Source organism: Pinus tabuliformis, chromosome 5_2, assembly GCF_031772625.1.
Source record: "Pinus tabuliformis cultivar Carrire ecotype Pingquan chromosome 5_2, CPIR1, whole genome shotgun sequence".
Taxonomy (NCBI): Eukaryota; Viridiplantae; Streptophyta; class Pinopsida; order Pinales; family Pinaceae; genus Pinus; species Pinus tabuliformis.
The window spans coordinates 1,112,143,721-1,112,163,574 of NC_142306.1; the positions used below are offsets into that span (position 1 = coordinate 1,112,143,721).

Genomic DNA, 19,854 nt, shown 5'->3' on the forward strand with positions numbered 1-19,854 from the left:
ATAGGAGCAATTAAGATTTCACTGCTTATCCTAATTCTGAAGAAAACACAGAGAATAATAATGACTGAAAACAGAGTGCAATCAAGCATATTCTGAAATTAAACCTTTTCTTTATCATTCAGATTGTGAAACACAGATGATATAATAAACAAGAAAAACTTTAAAACACAAGATATAGAGGACTTATTGATCTGGTGGTTGATTCAAGAAATCTGTGACAAATCCTCTACTTCAATTCTTCACCCAGTAAGCCATGCAACATTTGATTCCAACAGCTCTTTATTCCAAAAAATAAATATTACAGCAAAGTCTAGGAATCCCCTCTTCAATACTCCAATTGAGGGCGTATTTATGCTCAAAATTGTATAACAAATATCTCCTAATAGAGTGAGATAATATCTAGGATGACTAAAAATAGTTTTACAAGAAAATAGAAACAGCTAGTCTCGAAAATAGAAGAAAAGATAAACTGATGTTGTGTTGGTCCTGTTTTTGTTGAATGTGCCGGAGGCAGGCCCTATGATTTGGCTTGTCGCTGTCTTTCTTCGGTCACTCAGTGCTAGCTGCCCTGTTTCAACTGATACTCTTTAACCTTGATCTGATACACTTTGACCATGTTTACCTCTGTTCATCTTTGTTTACCTTACTATGGTTAATTGCCCAAAATTCTCCTTTTACCCAAGGTAACCGCGCAGTAGATCTTTATGTGGCTGTGTCAAAGAGGAAATTCTATAATGGCGGGTTGAATGGCCGGCTGCGAGCTCGTTCCGTAGTTCTTCTAGTCGGGTGCCGGTTTGAAACTAGACTGTTGGCGTCGGTCGTTTTTCTGTATGAAAGCTCGGGGCGTAGTGTATAACAATGAGAAACATGTTTTTCCCGTTTATTTTAACAAAATGAAGTTTGGCGGGGTTTATCAGGTGAATGGTGTCAGCGGAGGGTGGATGACGTAAGCAGAAAGCAGGAAGCAGTTTACTCGCACCGCTTTTAGAGCTGAGTGGTTTTGGACAGGGGGTGGGCGAGCACATTAAATAGATGACGCGTGGCTTTTGTACAGGCAGAAAACCGCTTGGCGATCGTGAGTTAAAGCGCGGTCACAAGGTGGGTCGTGAAATCACCGTTGACCATCGGATGGTGAGGCAGAGATCGGACGGCGGATGGGTAGAGGACATGGCGGGGGTTTAACTGTTGTGGGCCCGACGTATTTATAAATGATTTAATAGTTTCGAGGTTATTTTGATTGGGTCAGGGGTAGTTATTAATTAACCCAAATGGTTAATTAACCTCGTTATTGTGGCAGGGAAAGGTTCTTAATAAGTCTCGAATAAACTTATTAATTCCATGTTAAAATGGCGGGATTATGTAATACTTGGGGTTATGGTTATTAATTAGCCTGGGGTTAATTAATCCCTTTGTCACGCAGCAGGGAACTTTGGTTATTAACGAATTTATAATAAATCTGTTAATTCCTGTTAAAAAATGCTATGGTTGTATTTCAACCGGGGCGAGAATATATAAAACCTGTGGGTTTTTATATAGTTATATGATATGGGAAAGGTTTAAAATGTTTCAGGATTTATATAATACGTGTTAGCAATTAACATGAGTTTGAAACGAAAGTGCTAAGTTAAATTTACATTTAAACTTAGGCTTTGAAAGGGAAAAAAGGGTTTATGGGTGAGATTGTGCGTTTTCCTAAGTAAAGTAGGGATTTACTTAAGAGAAACTTCATGAAATGAAATGAATGATTTGATGGGTGATATTAAGCACAGATCTTAATACTTTTGGGGGAATTAGTGAATGATTAGGGAAAAGTATGAAGGGAGTTAGTTATTCAACCTTGTCTTGCTTGAGCTGCATCAGGTATAATGTCCACCTTGCACTTGTGATAGAGATAAATATTAACACATTTAGAGACATAATCTATCACAAGTATCATTCTGCAACACCATCTACCTACCCTGCCTACTTTGGCCTAGCATTTTTTCTTCTTTATTTGGGTGCACTTAGACTGGAAAACCCTTATTAACTTTTCTTTTCTTTGCATAGTGAGCCTACCTAAGTCTGCACTTATTACTTCCAAGGGCTCAGATTAAATTGTTGAGCTCCTTTTTATTTACTCTACCTATCTACTTATCTACCAAGATTACATAGTTTGGTCAGATTTTATTCTCTATTTCTAAAACAGGAAATTCAAATATGAGCTAGCCAAGATTAAGTTGTTTGGCCATTCATCAATTGTGGCATAAGTTAACAAGCTACACACAATGCTTATTACAGAAAATAAAAAAGTAGTGGCATTTTGGACTTGCACACTTTCCTGGTCTATTTCTGTTTGGGGTTCATTTATTTCACTTTTTTGACCATTTTATTTATTTTCACCCTTTGATTTTTCTTTTACGGTATACCCTTTTTACATTTTTTACATTTTTTGAATTTTTGATAATATGGAAAACCTTTGCAAAAATGAAAGGAATGAACATATTACAGAGCTCAACAAGTAAATCATGAAATATGACACCTATTGGTATAGGTGTTGTGGGGAAAAATGCCTATGCAGGACGATCCTATCCACCTAAGGTGTGACAGTGCCTTAGCAACAAACAGAGACAGCTATTCTAGTATTCTTCCTTTATGAATCAAGAATAAAGAGAGATGGATGGACTAACCAGTGTCTTTCGTTTGTCCCTCGATCTCGTCTCTCTTCTCTTTGGGTGTTCACAGCTACTTGCCTTCTTGCTCGCCCAGCTTCAACGGGTTCATATGAGATCACAAGAGAACAGCTACTTGCCTTCTCGCTAGCCCAGCTTCAACAGATTCCTGCAAGATCACAAGAGAAAAGCTACTTGTGACAAGAGAACAGCTACTTGCGACAAGAGAAGAACACTACACAAAGACAGATATTCACATTCATAACTAGTTCAGGATTAGAAATGAACCAAATACACTAATGCAATCATACATCAAAAATACATCAGTATATAGGAGAAACCAAGATAGCTTTATTGATGAATAACAAGGTTCAGGAAGAGATACAACCCAGAGGGCTCCAATCCAGCATCTCCTTCCCAGCAAATGGAATTCCTATCTTCACCCCCTTCAAAGCATTAAGCACCCAATGATTCCAATCTCAAACCAACAGCAATTCTTTGCAATAATAAAATTCCAGCCTCTAGATCTCATGGAGGAGAGATCCATAGATAGATGTTTGGAGAGAGGATGAGTCAGCTTGAGATCTGACTAGTGTCCTCTCCCTCTGTCAGTTCTTGATTCCACTTGGAGGTTCTTGCTTCCACTTGGAGATTTGGAACCTGTTACTCATCACCAGTCGAATTCCCTGAGGCAAGTGTCATTTTGGAAGCTTCCTGGGTTCTGACACCTTGAGAAATGAACTTGCCACATGTCCACTCTCGCTCAGCGCAGGTAGCCAGTGTTGCCTTTGACATTCAGCGCAGGTAGCCAGTGATGGCTTTGACATTCAGCGCAAACAGCTAGTGTAGCCACTGAAATGATCCTGAATTGACTTGTTTTTGAGCAGTTTCTGGTGGAGAACTTCTGTGAATTGCTGTGGTTTGTTAGGTTTGTTCCTCTAGGGGTAGGAACAACATGTTTAGGGGACTTTGGATCCCTTAGATTATGGACATTTCATGTTTAATGCTGTAAGGCACAAAAATGTCTATAACAGTTGCCCCCTAAAGTATGAGGCTGTTTATCGGGTGAAATGCTTTATCAGGGGGATCCGAAGTTCATCCAATGCTGGGAGGAGACCTGTAATAAGATACAATACAATACATTATTTTTCATATTGCTTTCATGATCTGGCTGAGGCGGGCATTCCCATGCTCAGCTTTATAAATTCATTTTTATGTACATAGAACAGACAATCGTCTGATGGTAGACTGATAATTTTGATGAAATTATCATCCTTTGAGTAGGATGATTATCTGCTGCAATGATGTACATGTCAATGTCTTTATCTTTCCTCAATATATATCGCAGCCCGGATGGATGAAACTAGATTCGGGGTCTTCAAACTCGTTCGATCTTCACTCTAAGTACAAGTTGATCCATGTGAGAATTGTTCTGAAGTCGAACATGGAAAGACATCGCTTGATTACCGGTCAATGAGGTAAACCGTTAACAAGCGCGAGAGGAGTCACCGATAATTAAAATGACCCTCAAGGTACTGTAGTACAATTCACGTGGTGTGAATAAAGGACTTGGCGTCGAACACCACGCAAAATCTTTCGGTCGAAGGTCATTGATGTATACCTGTCGCCAGAAGTGAGAAACTTGCCATTGAGGCATGCAAGCTTCAAAGTACTGAAGGGGTTGTTCCTAGATCAACTTCCTGGATAATGAGCTGATGTCGACAAGAAGCGATCTGTCAAAGGAGGGCCTTAATGAATCCCACATCAGTGACACAGAACGGAGCTAATGATTTTAATGGAGGTGAAAACGATCTGTGACATATGATTCAGGGTGGCGGTCATGAAAGGATGAAGGATAATGTATGGCAGTGGATGGGACACGGTTGACTTTTCTGAACGACTTCTCTTGAACTTGTGGTGACACTGATGCGATGGATCGGTAGCATTACCCCAAATATGGATGGTATGGCGAGACCATGGATGTGACTGGTGAATGAAACAACCCAACCCGATTGTGGTACGGAGGAAAAGTGTCATGTTCAAGAGCGACTTGCTACCATCAAAGTTTTCCTTAGTTTCTCCCAATTTTCCCCAGTCATTGCTGACCAGTACCTCTTTATTTTTGTCAAGCTTGAGGAAGATAACATATGCTTGTTCTATAACCTGCCCTTCGGGCAAGCCCATCGCTATGTTTTAACGAGCCTAGCGATAGTGAAACTCGTTCTCGTCTAAAGACAAGTTTGTCGCTATTTAATGATTTTAACGAGTCTAACGACAAGGATAACTCGGTCCTTTTCATTTTTAGAGAGTCTGAAAAGGTACATAAAGTTAACTCCAAAAGTCCTTTTTCGTCATCTAATCCCTTAGGTCCGAAAAAGTATAAAACAATACAGAAGGGATGAGTTTTCGATAGTTTTAACGAGCCGAACAAAACAAGCGCTCGATCTTTTTGTGCAATAATCCCTCATGTCCAAAAAGATTAAAATCTAGAGGAGGGATAGCACTTCCTGTCCCTTTAACGAGCTGGAAGGCCAAGGACTCGGCAATCTTTTCATATTTTACGAGTCAGTTGAAAAGAGCTTAAAGAAGACTCGTCTTTTGAGGAACGAGTGATAAACAGGGTTAGCAGCTGATTCCAGGTACAGGTTGGAATTTTCCAATCACGGCAATGTCACAAGGATGGCTAGGTGTAATCACTCTTCGCAGCTGTTACTCAAAATGGGTAAACAATCATATGGAGGTGAACGATCGGCCAAATGAAAAGTGGAGGTGACGGTGCAAACACAACCAAGGCTTTAATGGCTGATGATATTACATTCACAGTGGTTATTTACTGGGATAGTTCATTTTTTAACGAGCTTAAACGCAGGTGGAAACATTTGCTCGATCTTATGTTTATTTTTTAACGAGCATGAACTATGCGCTAAAACTGCTCGGATCTTGCGTTTATTTTTTAACGAGCATGAACTGTGTGCTAAAACTGCTCGATTACCCAGTCATATGATAAGAACGTCTCATTAAGATTCTATTTTTTATGGAGCTTCATCTTACAAAGCTATGCCCCGCATCCTTTCGTTACGCAATTTCGGAAACAACTAATCCTACGAGTTTAAAGGGTTAGACCTACAGGTTTAAAGGGAAGGACCTAAAAATTTAAAAAAATAAATAGCCGCCCCTTGCTTGCACTCCAAAAGGTTTGCATGCCCCCAAGCATAAAGTACGATTTCAAGGTTACCCCTCAATTTGCAGATAAAACATTTGTTTTACCGGGAGAGGCCTACCTCTTTTAGGCTACCCAAAGATTGTCTTGTTATTCTTTCAACAAAACACTTCTTCGGCGGTGTCTACCGAGATAAACAAAGGTGAGTGACGATGCCCGCCCTCTCACATAGCTTTGACAGAAGAATCTTATTCTAGAACAACCCCTCTTCCAACCACGGACGGGGTACGGACTAGTCATATTCTCCCGCGGAAACTTACCCTATACCCAAAGTTTTCCTGCCGAAGCAGACCAGGACGCATGCCCCCTGGGGTCCAGTCATATCCTCCAGGATTACTCGCGCTCATCAGGAGGACGGACCATGGGTTGAGACACTTCTTGCGTGAAGAGACCATTTAGGGATGGTACATGACTATTTGCGATGCATGATCCGGGAAATGAAAGTTGGTCCATGAGCTTGACCACTCTTCCTTCATGCGGAAAACACATTACTCTAAAGAGTGAAGAGACGATGGCTCCCATGCAATATATATAGTCTCGTCCAAGGAGTAGGTTATAATCCAAGGGTCCTTGAACGACCATCACATTCATTTGAACGGTCTTCCCTTTCAATGTTATGGGCACATTGGGGAGGATCCCTAAAGGTCGACTGGTTCCTTTATCAAAGCCTGATAGATTTCTCATTTCAGGCAAAAGCACTGGCGAACCAAGTGCTTTCCAAGCAATAGAGGAAAGGATACTCACAGATGCCCCCTCATCAATGATAGTTCCAGCCATTACCATTCTGTATATTTGAACGATAATTCTGAATGGCATGTTTGCTGGCAACCGGGGTCTACCTAGTTGGTTCCAGTCGAACGAGACAACTAGGTTGCTTGGTGGTGGGACCGAGTAGACGGCTGGGTATGACTCTGATGAAGTTCCTTCCTATGACAAAGGAATGGGCAAATTGCCCCCTTGTTCGTCGGAGTCTGTGTTGATGAAGAGAATTTGGACAGTGTCGTCTTTATTCTCCTCTGTGATGGTATCATTCGAAGATAGAGCCTCTGAAGGTAAAACCGGGTCAACTGCCGTCTCAACCTTTTGACTTTCGTCAGGCATGGATCCATATGGTTCATCTTCAATGATAGGTGCTTCGGCTGACCACCTGGGCGGGCCAGCCGGGTTCTCAACTAGTGAAGGACTTGGCAGGAGTTTTTGATATCCAGGAGGAAGTTGCTCTCGTAAAATCGGGCGATCTTCCAAAACTCTTTTCGCCTCGTCTAAGAAGGGACAACGGTGGATGGCCTGGTCGCCTTCACACAGTTTGCAGGGAAATCTAGCTTTCCCTCTCTGTCCTGTGGCTTCACTTTCACTAGTTGACGGTAAGCAGTCAACATGGCTATCAGAGGTTGATGCTACCGAATTGTGCAAACGGGGAGACCAGTCCCTTAATATCCGAGGGATGCAGGGACAATCTCTGTGGAAGTGGTCTCCCTTGCATATGACACATGGCGATTTAGGCCTTGTCAGTGCTGTGTGTGGATTTTTTTCAGACGACACTTGTTTGCCCCCAGTCGTTTTTGGCTCCTTCTTCTTCTTCTCTTTCTTCTTCTTTTCCTTCTTCTCCTTAGGAACTTGGTTTTTTGTTTTACCAGTTCCGTCAAGCGAAGAGGAAGGAGGGGAGGAAGAGTTAGATGAAGTAGAAGGCTGGTTGGCAACTTTGGTCTGATCTAACTGTTGACTCGACTGTTCAGGAATAGTGGTGTTCTGAACGACATTGGTTGAAAAGAGCCAGACCGGCAAGCCAATTGTCAGTCCTGGAAGCGACAATGTGGCCATGTGGGGCGCACCAACATCTCCCCAAGAGGAGAAGGGACTAGGATTTCCACCAAGGGGAATTCCTTGGTTGGTGTGCTCCATTTTTTCAACCTAAAGATCAACACAGGAATAAAGGGTGATTGTTCCGTTTAAAATAAATTTTTAACGACGCTTAGACACAACTTGCTTTTTCACTTTTAAAGAGTCGAGAAAAAGCTAAAGATGACTCTAGTCTCCTTCGATGTTTTAACGAGCCCGAAGTGACAAATGCTCAGATGGACTTTTTCCGTTATAGAGTCTGAAAAAGGCCAAAAGGAACTGCTTTGGAGTTCTAGGCAAAGGGTGTGCCAAACTTTTCGCAAAACCGCAGAATACTTTTTAGGGTACGGGCGGTCGATCTTCCTGAATGCTGTGTTCAGTGCATTGCGATCAGTAGGGCGGCCGACACGGCTTCCTAAGGATAAAGGTTTTATGCCTACAGGGGTCTCCCAATATATATGTGACGGTACGTGGGAGCACAATCCGTACTGGCGCTATTGTCCCTCAGGAGGAATCACCCACCATCCACGAGATCGACAGTCACCAGGCTTTACGACGCCGGAACACGTCTCTAGCCTAGACCTCTATGTTGTGCGTTATGTTGCAAAGCGTTGTTAAGTTCATTCAATTTATTTTAGGTTGATCTTTTTAAAGTTTGCCTTTCAAGGTTCACCATGAAATGTATGATACAAATTCCTAAATGCAGTCTAAAGATGATAAGCAAGCTTTTTATCTTTTCAACTTTGAAAGTCCTAGCTACTAAGGGAAAAGAAAGACACCATCTTTTCTCAAAGAGCAATCAGCACACTCTAATGCACTTTTCCTAAATCAAACATGCAAACTATCAAGATGCAAATGCACAATGCAGGTGTTTGTTTTCCGCTTTCTTAGTATTGATGCCTACAAAAGAAAGCTTTTTGTACAATTTTGAATTTGCTTTTAAATGACAAATACAAACAAGTTTACTTTTTCGAAATCAGAAAGGGTAGAAGAGATTACAACACTTAAGGATTTTTGAAATAAACTTTTGTTTCGACACTCTAAAAGAGACAAACTCAAACCAAAAGCAAGAATGAATGTATAACCAACTGTAAACAGCCAATGAACTCTCTCCTAAGATCACAATCAACAGATCTGAATCAAGGGCTACAGGATGATTACTTCACTCATGCAAAGGAAAACTGTAAATGACGCCACAAACACATAAAAACACTCACAGTCTTTTTGTACAAAAGGAGGCGGAATTTAAGCAGAGAAAAGGAGTTATCAGACTGGTACCTATGCTGGTTACAGGCTGCAAAAATCAGAGATCAAAACAAGGCAAAACAGAGCAGAGAACCCCAGTTGCATTACGACAAACTGGTTCAGCGCAACCTCAACACAGGGTTTTTTACATTCAGCGCAGGTAGCCTTCACGGGACCTACGTTGAAATGCAGAATCCCTTCACTGGGTCTGCGCTGAAGGAGAAACTCTCGTTTCTCACTGGTTCTGGGTCACATATTGCTATGTAATTCACTGTTTCAGGCCAAATAAAAGCAACAAGCAAGGTGTAATCAAAGGGATTCTTTGAGGGAGTACTAAGATCTATCACAAAGGATCATCAAATCATTTGTGAGCCCATAGTTCATATCATAGATAAGTCCAGTGATTGGATCAAAGCAGCAACTGTCTACTTTGCATCCGGGAAAAGCAGATGCAGTTCGATTGTTGTTGTCAAGTCTATGAAACAAACAATGATAGAAACACAAATAAAATGACTAAACAGATCTCCCCAGTGGAGTCGCCAATTTGTTGTGGGGAAAAATGCCTATGCAGGACGATCCTATCCACCTAAGGTGTGACAGTGCCTTAGCAACAAACAGAGACAGCTATTCTAGTATTCTTCCTTTATGAATTAAGAATGAAGAGAGATGGATGGACTAACCGGTGTCTTCCGTTTGTCCCTCGATCTGGTCTCTCTTCTCTTTGGGTGTTCACAGCTACTTGCCTTCTTGCTCGCCCAGCTTCAACGGGTTCATACGAGATCACAAGAGAACAGCTACTTGCCTTCTCGCTAGCCCAGCTTCAACAGATTCCTGCAAGATCACAAGAGAACAGCTACTTGCGACAAGAGAACAGCTACTTGCGACAAGAGAAGAACACTACACAAAGACAGATATTCACATTCATAACTAGTTCAGGATTAGAAATGAACCAAATACACTAATGCAATCATACATCAAAAATACATCAGTATATAGGAGAAACCAAGATAGCTTTATTGATGAATAATAAGGTTCAGGAAAAGATACAACCCAGAGGGCTCCAATCCAGCATCTCCTTCCCAGAAAATGGAATTCCTATCTTCACCCCCTTCAAAGCATTAAGCACCCAATGATTCCAATCTCAAACCAACAACAATTCTTTGCAATAATAAAATTCCAACCTCTAGATCTCATGGAGGAGAGATCCATATATAGATGTTTGGAGAGAGGATGAGTCAGCTTGAGATCTGACTAGTGTCCTCTCCCTCTGTCAGTTCTTGATTCCACTTGGAGGTTCTTGCTTCCACTTGGAGATTTGGAACCTCTTACTCATCACCAGTCGAATTCCCTGAGGCAAGTGTCATTTTGGAAGCTTCTTGGGTTCTGACACCTTGAGAAATGAACTTGCCACATGTCCACTCTCGCTCAGCGCAGGTAGCCAGTGTTGCCTTTGACATTCAGCGCAGGTAGCCAGTGTTGGCTTTGACATTCAGCACAAACAGCTAGTGTAGCCACTGAAATGATCCTGAATTGACTTGTTTTTGAGCAGTTTTTGGTGGAGAACTTCTGTGAATTGCTGTGGTTTGTTAGCCTTGTTCCTCTAGGGGTAGGAACAACATGTTTAGGGGACTTTGGATCCCTTAGATTATGGACATTTCATGTTTAATGTTGTAAGGCACAAAAATGTCTATAACAATAGGAGTATAACACCAGTATTGATGTTATCCATCGCAAAACCTAAGGATGAAATTATGGTTCAGACACGTAGAAAAGATTATGGTAATCCGCCATCGTCGTCAAATAATCAAGCCACTGATCAAACTGGTTCTTTGACTTTGACCGCATCAGAAAATATTCCACTGCCCATTGCACCAGAGTTAACAATAAAGCCAACTAAGGGAGTTGTGCACAAATCAACATTTAACCCTTGAGCTCGAGCTGCTCAAAATTATAACATAGTAGAAGATCTTTCTCAGTCTCCTTCTGCTATGTCAATGCTTGAGGTATTACAAAATTGCCCCTCCCAGAAGCAGGCTTTACTGTCAGCAATAGGTGGAGTAGATCCAGTGGATTCTAATCTTGTGGTTTTTAATCACTCAGGATATACACCACAGTTACCAACTCAATTAGCTTTTCTAATTCAGGTTAAAGCTCTCAACAAAAATATTCATCGAACAATCATAGATGAGGGAGCTTCTACCTGTATTATGTCAATGAGCTGCTGGAAAACACTGGGGTCACCTACGTTGTCAAGATCACCAACCACATTGAAGGCTTTTGATGGAAGAACTTATACTTCATGTGGGATTTTGAATAGCCTGCAAGTAGAACTAGGGGGAAAAACAGTAACTGTTGAGATTAAGGTGGTTGACAGACTCCTTGATTACAATACTTGGATGACCATGGGTTTATGCTATGGCTACTATTGTTTCCATGTACTTCCGTATGATTTCATTTCCTCATAAAGTTGGAATAACAGTTATCGACCAAACCTCATTTTTTGCCTCTAGTTCTCAAGTTATGGGAAGCATTCCATTTGTTAACGGACCCCCGCTTTCACTTCTATCTGTTGGTGTAGGTATTTTCAAAGATCCCTCCTTAATGGGTACTTTCACACTTCCTCCACCATCTGGAACTTTGGAAGTTGCGAGAGTCGAGACATGTAATATGTTATCCTCTACTTCATCCGATTTAAAGAGGATCACCAATAGTGTTGAAGATGAGAGTTTTGTTGAGGTTATGCCGCTAAGTCCCATTGAAATCGCATAGCAATCAATTTTTATTGCTTGTGTAGCATTTCCAGATCCACATTTGCCAATTGTATGGGTAAATAGTTCACTTGAATACGGTACGTCTTCCGATCCTTTTGGTTGTATATATTCTACATATGAGGAAATCATCCAATCAATGATGATAGGGGAAGAACCTTGGGAGGATTATCATCATCGTTCCCTTCCTCCAAATTCCAGGGAGGATTATTCAAATGAACTAGTACACCCTTCAATTGAAGATTTCTTTTTGAATTCTGTTAGAATATATTCGGTAGATTCTAAGCATAATTTGTCTAACATAGAAGAAACCATTTCTATAGACATTTCGACCAAGCCTAACGTTGTAGAAAACTTTCATGTCAGAAAATCTTGTTCTCCTTTGGAACTCGATATTTACCGTGCTCTGTTTCATGAATTTAGAGATGTATTTGCATGGTCTTATGAGGAGATTTCAAGCATTGATTCGAGTATTGTTGAACATCAAATCAAAGTGTACCCTGATGTCAAACTAGTACGATAGCGGGTTCAACCTGTACATCAAAAGAAAGCTTCTACCATTAAGACAAAGGTTGAAAAACTTTTGCATGTTGGCTTCATTTACCCTGTACCTCTTATCGATTGGGTATCAAATATTGTTCCCCTGATGAAAAGGCAAGGGACAATCCGAGTGTGTGTTGATTACCAGGGTGTAAATAAAGCATGTCCAAAAGACAATTATCCTGAGTGAGAGGTATCGGGTCAGAAAGCTTGGGTTTGGAGATAGATCAGTATATATCCATACCATGAATCACTTGACGAAATGAGAAATAGAGACTCATCCACGATTGATGTTTCTGATGTTGAATCGTTGGAGGATGAGGGAAGATCGAAAAGTAGTGCGAAAAATACGAGAGATTTCTTTGATTTAGATTTAACGAATTCCAAATCAAATTCATACAATATAACTATCCACTTCGAATACTTCCCCCCAGCAATTGACGTGACAAAATGTATGTCATAGGGTTGCAATCAGAGATAATTGTAGTTTTATGCAACATAATATAGTGACGAAACCTCTGCACAGCTTGAGCGGCTGCCAAAGCTAACTTTTCCACATAAGAATATTTTATTTCTATATCATTGAGATTACAACTCAAATACTACACAGGATGTTCTATTCCATCTACTTCTTGGACTAAAACCATTCTAATGGTTGTATTTGCAACAGCGAGATACAGGTAATAGTCTTGTTGATAGTTTGGGGCATACATTAATGATGCTCTAATCAAGGAATCTTTAAGAGCACTAAAGGAAGCTTGCGCAACCTGATACCAATGGAAGGGTACCTCTTTCTTCAACAAATGTGTAAAACCTTTAGCCAACTCAGCATAGTTTGGAATGAACCTCTTCAGAAAGTTTGATTTCCCATGAATTTTCTGTAACTCTAATAAATTTGAAGGTGGAGGCAAGTCAAGTATTGCTTGAACCTTAGTTGGATCAAGTCGAATTCCATATTTTGAGACTATGAATCCAAGCAATCAACCAGAGCCAACACAAAACACACACGTGTGCAGATTGAGTCTTATTTTGTAGTGTCAGCACCATAAGTATATTGCTCTAAGATGATGCGGGTGATCAGTCCTCTTTTGTGAATGAGTAGGTAAATCATCAAGAAATGGTTGTACAATGTTATTAATGTCATGGAAGGCATAATTCATTTCCCTCTAAAATGTAGCCCCTGCATTCTTCAAACCAAAAGGTAGCTTTCTATACGCAAATGTGCCCCAGGGACAAATAAATGCAGTTTTTGACAGATCCTCTGGGCAGATATTGATTTGATTGTAGCCAGAAAATCCATCCATGAACGAAAAGATTTACATCTAGCACATTCGTCAATAATTTGGTTAAACAGCGACGTATCAAATACAAAGCCAAAAATTATTTGATCATTGGTGACACACTTTATCCCCGTGGTATTGATATGATTTTACATAGGTGCCTCACTCATGAGGAGGCCAAGAAAGCTTTGAATGATTGTCATTCAGGTGCTTGTGGTGGACATCTATCCGGATATGCAACAACAAAAAGAATTCTCTGTGCTGGATACTTTTGGCCAACAATATTCAAAGATTGCATAATTGTTGTCAGAAGTTGTCATGCATGTCAAATATTTGATTGGAAAACTCGAATACCACCTGCAACTTTGCATCCAGTAGTTGTTGTTGTACCATTCGCAAAATGGGGCATAGATTTCATGACATGTAACCCCACCTCGACCGAGGGGCATGGGTATATTATAGTCATCGTTGACTATTTTACCAAATGGGTTGAGGCGATGCCTACATTAAACAACAACGGCGAAATGGCTGCGTTATTTTACTTCAACCACGTGGTTGCCATGTTTGATGTACCTGTTGTGGCTAGCAACAACCCCCCCCCCCCCCCCTTTTTTCATTTAAGTGTTGTCCAAAATACTAAATGAATGGGGACCCTTAGTTAAAACTTTAGGAAAAGCTAGAGTTTCCTTTCTTCGAAATAAGGTTACCATCATAAGCTTAGGAAGATCTTTTTGAATACTTTAAAACCTAAGTTTATGATAAGAAAAAATCTTTAAAAGTCGCATCATAAAAAGACAGAAAAACTCCTCCATTTGGGTATAATCCTGGTATGTGCAAGATTCTCGTACTAAGCGATATATCGCATCGCAATAAAGTAATGCCAATGGGAAAGCCTTCAAGATTTTCCGATCTGCGATAACCCCGATCGCAAGATCGCATATCGCAGGAATGGGCTAACAAAAATATGGCAAGCATAAAACTTCTACGATCTGCGATGTGTGCGATATTGCGATAACGCGATTGTGCGATATTGCGATAACGCGATGGTGCGATAATGCGAGAGCGTGATGGTGCGATAATGCGATGTCGTGATCTGTGACGATTGCGAACCAAATCAAAAAATCACCCCATCACGAAACGTTCGGGCGCGTTATTCAAGAAAAGCCACTTACCATAATCTGACTTAAGATCATGCGCTTTTAATGATAATAAAAGAATTAGTTGTCATCTACTAAATGTAGATGCGTGCTTTTGCAAAGAATTACTTCATGTAAGGTGGCATATTTGATATATCTGCTGCATTTAAGACTCTCCCATCACCTTTCTTGATCAATCATTTCCATTTGTGAGCTGCAGGAACGAAGAACGAAAGGCGATACAAAGCCATAAGCAGGAAGAGATGGGAAAGAAAAGTAAGGCTCAGGGCTCTGAGGTGAAGGAGATGGCACCTTTATATACAGACACAGCTTGTAATAGAGAAGCGGGAATATCGACGTGGGAAAGCATGTACAGACTGCTTGAAGAAGAAAACCCCAGAATAATGAAGGTTACCACTGTCGCAGATTCACAGGGCTCTTCCGAAGCATCCTTAGAAGAACTGGCGTGCTCATTCCTTCATCGGATAGCAGCAAGGCCTAAAATTCTCCTATATACGGATATGATCAAGTGGATACTTGACAATGCAGAAATGAACGACAGACAGTTCAAGATTCAAGGACATGGGCTCATCGGGTCATTCGCTGCATAGGACTTAAAGCTCATGTATCATCTTCCTGAACCGCAGGCGACTTACAATGCACAATTCATTAAAAAATTTGTGGCATAGAACCCGAACCTATCAGAGACCACTAAATATTGGTCCAGAAAAGATGAACCACTCAAAAAGGATAAAAACGGTATGCACAGCACTGGTTCCCTCACCTCTCCGTATTGTTTTGCTGCGGCCATGCTTTGTAGATTATTTGGGATGCCAGATATCAATAAGTTTTCGTCTGAATGGTTACCATTGATTGATGCTGCCACAAATGCCGTTATTATAGATTGGGCCAAGATCTTTTCTGATAACCTGTTCACAGCTATTATCAAATACCAGTCTAAGAGATCCATGTCTCAAAGGATCTATCCTCCTTTTTACCTATCCGCATATGTTATGGATTCTATTTGTTATGTGTCTAAATTTCCCTCTATGGGTTGGAAATGGACAACTCAGAACCCATTACCCATCCATGTTTATCATAAGATATTATGGGATTCTCAGTTCATTCCGCATTTCTACCAAATTTGTCATGGGCTCATCTTACCCATGTATAGAATGATGTATGATAAAGAGCCCCCGAGGTGCTCACCTGAGGCACAGATAGATATCATCCCCATCGCAAGATGGTTCGGGGAAGAATGGTTTACCTATATTAGAGTATTTGGAAGCACCGTCCCTCCTCATGTCCTACCTTTATATATTTCTGACAAACTTCTGGCTCGCGAAATTGCATATCAAACCTGTTCAGAAGGCAGCCTAACCAAAGACCTAAAAGACAAAAAGAAGGCCATATGGCCCCAGTTTCCTGTAGCTTGTGGGGACTTTTAATTGTTCGATGTGGGTCACGCGTTCACCGAAGTGGAGAATATGACATGTCTACAATTATTTAAATTCCCGACAAGGCCATTTGACCCAAATGAAGTTGCCCAAGATTTCACAACGAACGTCAAGATAAAGATATTCGTTGGAAAGAAGGATTTATTTGACAATTTATTTCAGAATAAAAGCTCACTCCAAGAAATTTTGCGGGAAGCTCAATCGCGATTGTCTCCAGATGACCTCCAAAAATTCATGGTATACAGGGAAAGAAGACTAGCCACTGTTCCTCTAGAAAAGCTGCAACTACCTGCCAGAGAACCTACTCCAAGCATTAGCCTTAGTGAGAATTCAAGCGCTGCTGGATCTAAATCTAAGAGTGGACAAGAGATGCCTGAGCATTCTAAGAAATCCATAAACGACCAAGATAAAGGCGAAGAATCAGCTAAGGACACCGCTCAGTCAATGGAATTTCCACAGCAGCAAGTTATCGCCTCCCCGTCAAGAGATGTTCCCCCTCTCATTGTTGAAGCACCACCCATCACAACAGAATTAGACAAAGAATGGGAAACCTTCAACGAACTAATCAATCTTGAAGGACAGGCCCCAAAAACACCTGTGAGGAATACATAGGTAGCACAAGAAGTGGGCTCGGTGTTGCTCTTCAACGAGTGTGACGATCAAATTAGGGAGGCAGAACAAGCAAAATGGAAGCTGAAGGCACAGGAAAAGGAAAAAGCGGTCCAAGCACTAGACAGGTTAAATTGGGAGTGTTACTGGGCATACTTAGTGAAGCCACATAGTCAGCAGATGACTGTGAAATGTATCATAAATGCGGCCGAGAAAGTAGTGCCAGCTCTCATAGATTCTATTTTCTCAGCCTAGCTCAAAGCAGAAGTCAGCCAGCCGACTCTCCTCAAACCCATGATGAATGCATGCAGCTTTAAGGATCAGATTCAGAAGTAATTTTATTTAGAATGTTGTTTTTTCTTTAAAATTAGATTAGAAAAAGGATGGTCATTTGAAAACCGCATCCTAAATTTTGTAAATTAACTATTATTAGAATTAGGAAGTAGTATTTTAACCCTTCTCATGCATTTGGAGAAGGGTCCAGAAATTTGTCAAAAACTTGTCCTCAGAACATGCACTTCTGCACCCTCAGAGGAGGTTTTGATGAATGGATGGATCGAGGTTTATTAATGTTTGCATTTGATGTCTGCTACTGATGTTGCACTTCTGTACTCTTAGTAGATGTTAGAACAAGTAGAGATAAATCATTTTTGCTTGAAGCTTATGAGTAGGACTAGTCATAAATTGTACTTTTATCTCTTGGCCATTTCTGCTTATATTCTTGAAGTGATATACAGTTTTTAGTTGTTTATGTGTTATTGCATGAATGTGTGAATTACCATTTGGAACTTTTGTACGGTGGAGTCATTTATTTATGTTTGATATATGAATAACTTATTATGCGATATGTTGTTCACAACTGTTTTGCCTAACTTTTTATGCAAAGTGGTTCATCTTAATTTATTTCCATTCTTATGATAGCTGAATGATCTTTATTACCAGTTATTGTTTGAAATATCTTTAGATCACATAATAGAAGAAATACACCTCGGGTTAGCATAGATTAGATGTGATGTTTTCATTAGATTACAATAGCATAGAATTAGATTAAAGTAGCTTAGATCAGAACTTTTAGATCAGCATAATCCAACTCTGCACACACACACCCTTAGATTGGGAAACTGGTCCCATTATCCCCAGTCGGACCCGCTATACCAAACGGATAAGGAGTTGCCAACCAAGGTCTGGACCGGGTGGGTATCCCCCTTGTTGTTGACCCGATTTTCGGGGCTTCAGCATATTTGGCGCTAGAAGGAGGGCCTGAACATAGTGTCTGTTGGAATGGTTTGAAATCGTAATCATTTGAATTAGGATGGCTGCTCACAAACTTCCAATTTGGAGTTGCATCCATGTTCGTGCCTATTCCAACACTCCACCTGAAGTGGTAAGACTCTTATCTCAGGTAAAATTCAATGGTAAGAATAATTCTTATGCTTTTAATCATGCTCTTCAATTTATTCAAAGAGTTTCAAGTTCGAATGTTCAAAGAATTGATGAAGGCGTTTTATGCAGAATTTTTACTCTTACATTCACGGCGGAAGCTAGAAAATGGTGTAGAACCCTCCCAGTTGCCTCAATTCACAGCTGGGTCCAATTTGTCAAAGCTTTCATCTGTAAATTTGATTGCTATGATTATGATCAGGTATATGATGAGATTGAATATCTACGAAAAGAAGATGAATCTGTTAGGGATTTTAATATGTGATTTCATCTTGATTGTCTGAAATATGATCTTGAAAATGAACTCATGAATGAAGAATCTTCAGATTATTCTGAACATTCCCTACCTCCTATGTCTGATCCATCAGAAATTAGTTCGAGTCTTGTTTTATTTTCTTCTAATAGGAATGAAAATTCCAATTTAAATGTGTGAATCACTCATGATGAAGAAAATTCCCAAAGCTTAGGAAACCTGCCTGCTCTAACGCAAGAAGATAAAAGCGAAGATGTTGAAAGAGAGCCTGCCTTGGAACCAGAAGACAACTTGGAGACAAGGTTCGATAATATCATCGCAAGTCAAACGCCCAGGTTAGAACAGCAAATTAATTCTCTTTCGGAAAATACAAACACGCAAAGGTATGATCTAAAGCCCGATGTCTACGGTGAATGTGATGAACAAGAATTTTTTCACGATGATATTTTCAAATACATTGTTTCGGAATCGCATTTTTCTCTTTATCCTGATGTATTTAGTGATGATAATTTTTTCCCCCTCAGTATTAATGATATCTCAAAAAGTACCGAGGATTATTCAAATAAATCACCATTAGGTTTTCAAAATAAAGAGGCAGCTATAGAACATCCTTTGGTCATTAATAAACAAGAACGACTTGACCTTCCTTTTCTGAAAATATTGGATGAAAAAGAAAAATCTAGAGAGACCAGTAAAATCATTTATGATAGTTACTATGATGATGATGGTGATATTGATTTATCTCAAGTAACTCAACAGAGCTCAGATAATGAGAGATATTCCAATCCAAGAATCATATCAGTCGATCCTCATTCCAGAGTGACAGATCATTTGCATGATTTTACTATCCAAAATAATATCTCGATCTATGATTCGTATCATGAGCAAACCCCTATGCCTGTTCCCAATCATAACTTGTTTTCTGATTCATAAGACATAATTCAAAGTTACTCAGATCCCATAATTCTGGCCAGTTCTTGTGAAGAAGAAGATATTTCATGTCAGTCCCAGTTGTGTTGTAACATTAGCTGTACAGATAATCATTGCATTCTTTTTCGCTTGCACTCATTTTGTACAAAATCGGATTGTGTTTTAAATTTTCAGACTTTCAATATATTACTATGGTATATTGAGCACCTTATCAAAGAACATTCGAAAGATGTATTACCATTTTGGAAAACTAAATTGTGTCAAGGAAATACAGAACTTTTTCAATTCCACAATCAATCAATATCAGCCTTTCAGAAGAAACTTCTGTGTCATCCAAAACATCATCAACAAAAAAAAATATTTTTGGAAACTTGCCAGCAATTCGCGTTAATTGATAAATCTCTTTCCAAAAATTTCCATCTATTCTTCATTAATTTATTTAGTGATTTATATGTGGAAACTTTCCTTTTACAAGAAATTGCTAAAAGC

At 40.0% G+C, this 19,854-nt stretch overlaps 1 pseudogene; it reads left to right on the forward strand.

Moving 5' to 3' along the window:
- Window positions 1-19,854, forward strand: part of LOC149163120 (RNA polymerase II C-terminal domain phosphatase-like 3) — a 74,700-nt pseudogene that overhangs the window by 15,471 nt on the left and 39,375 nt on the right.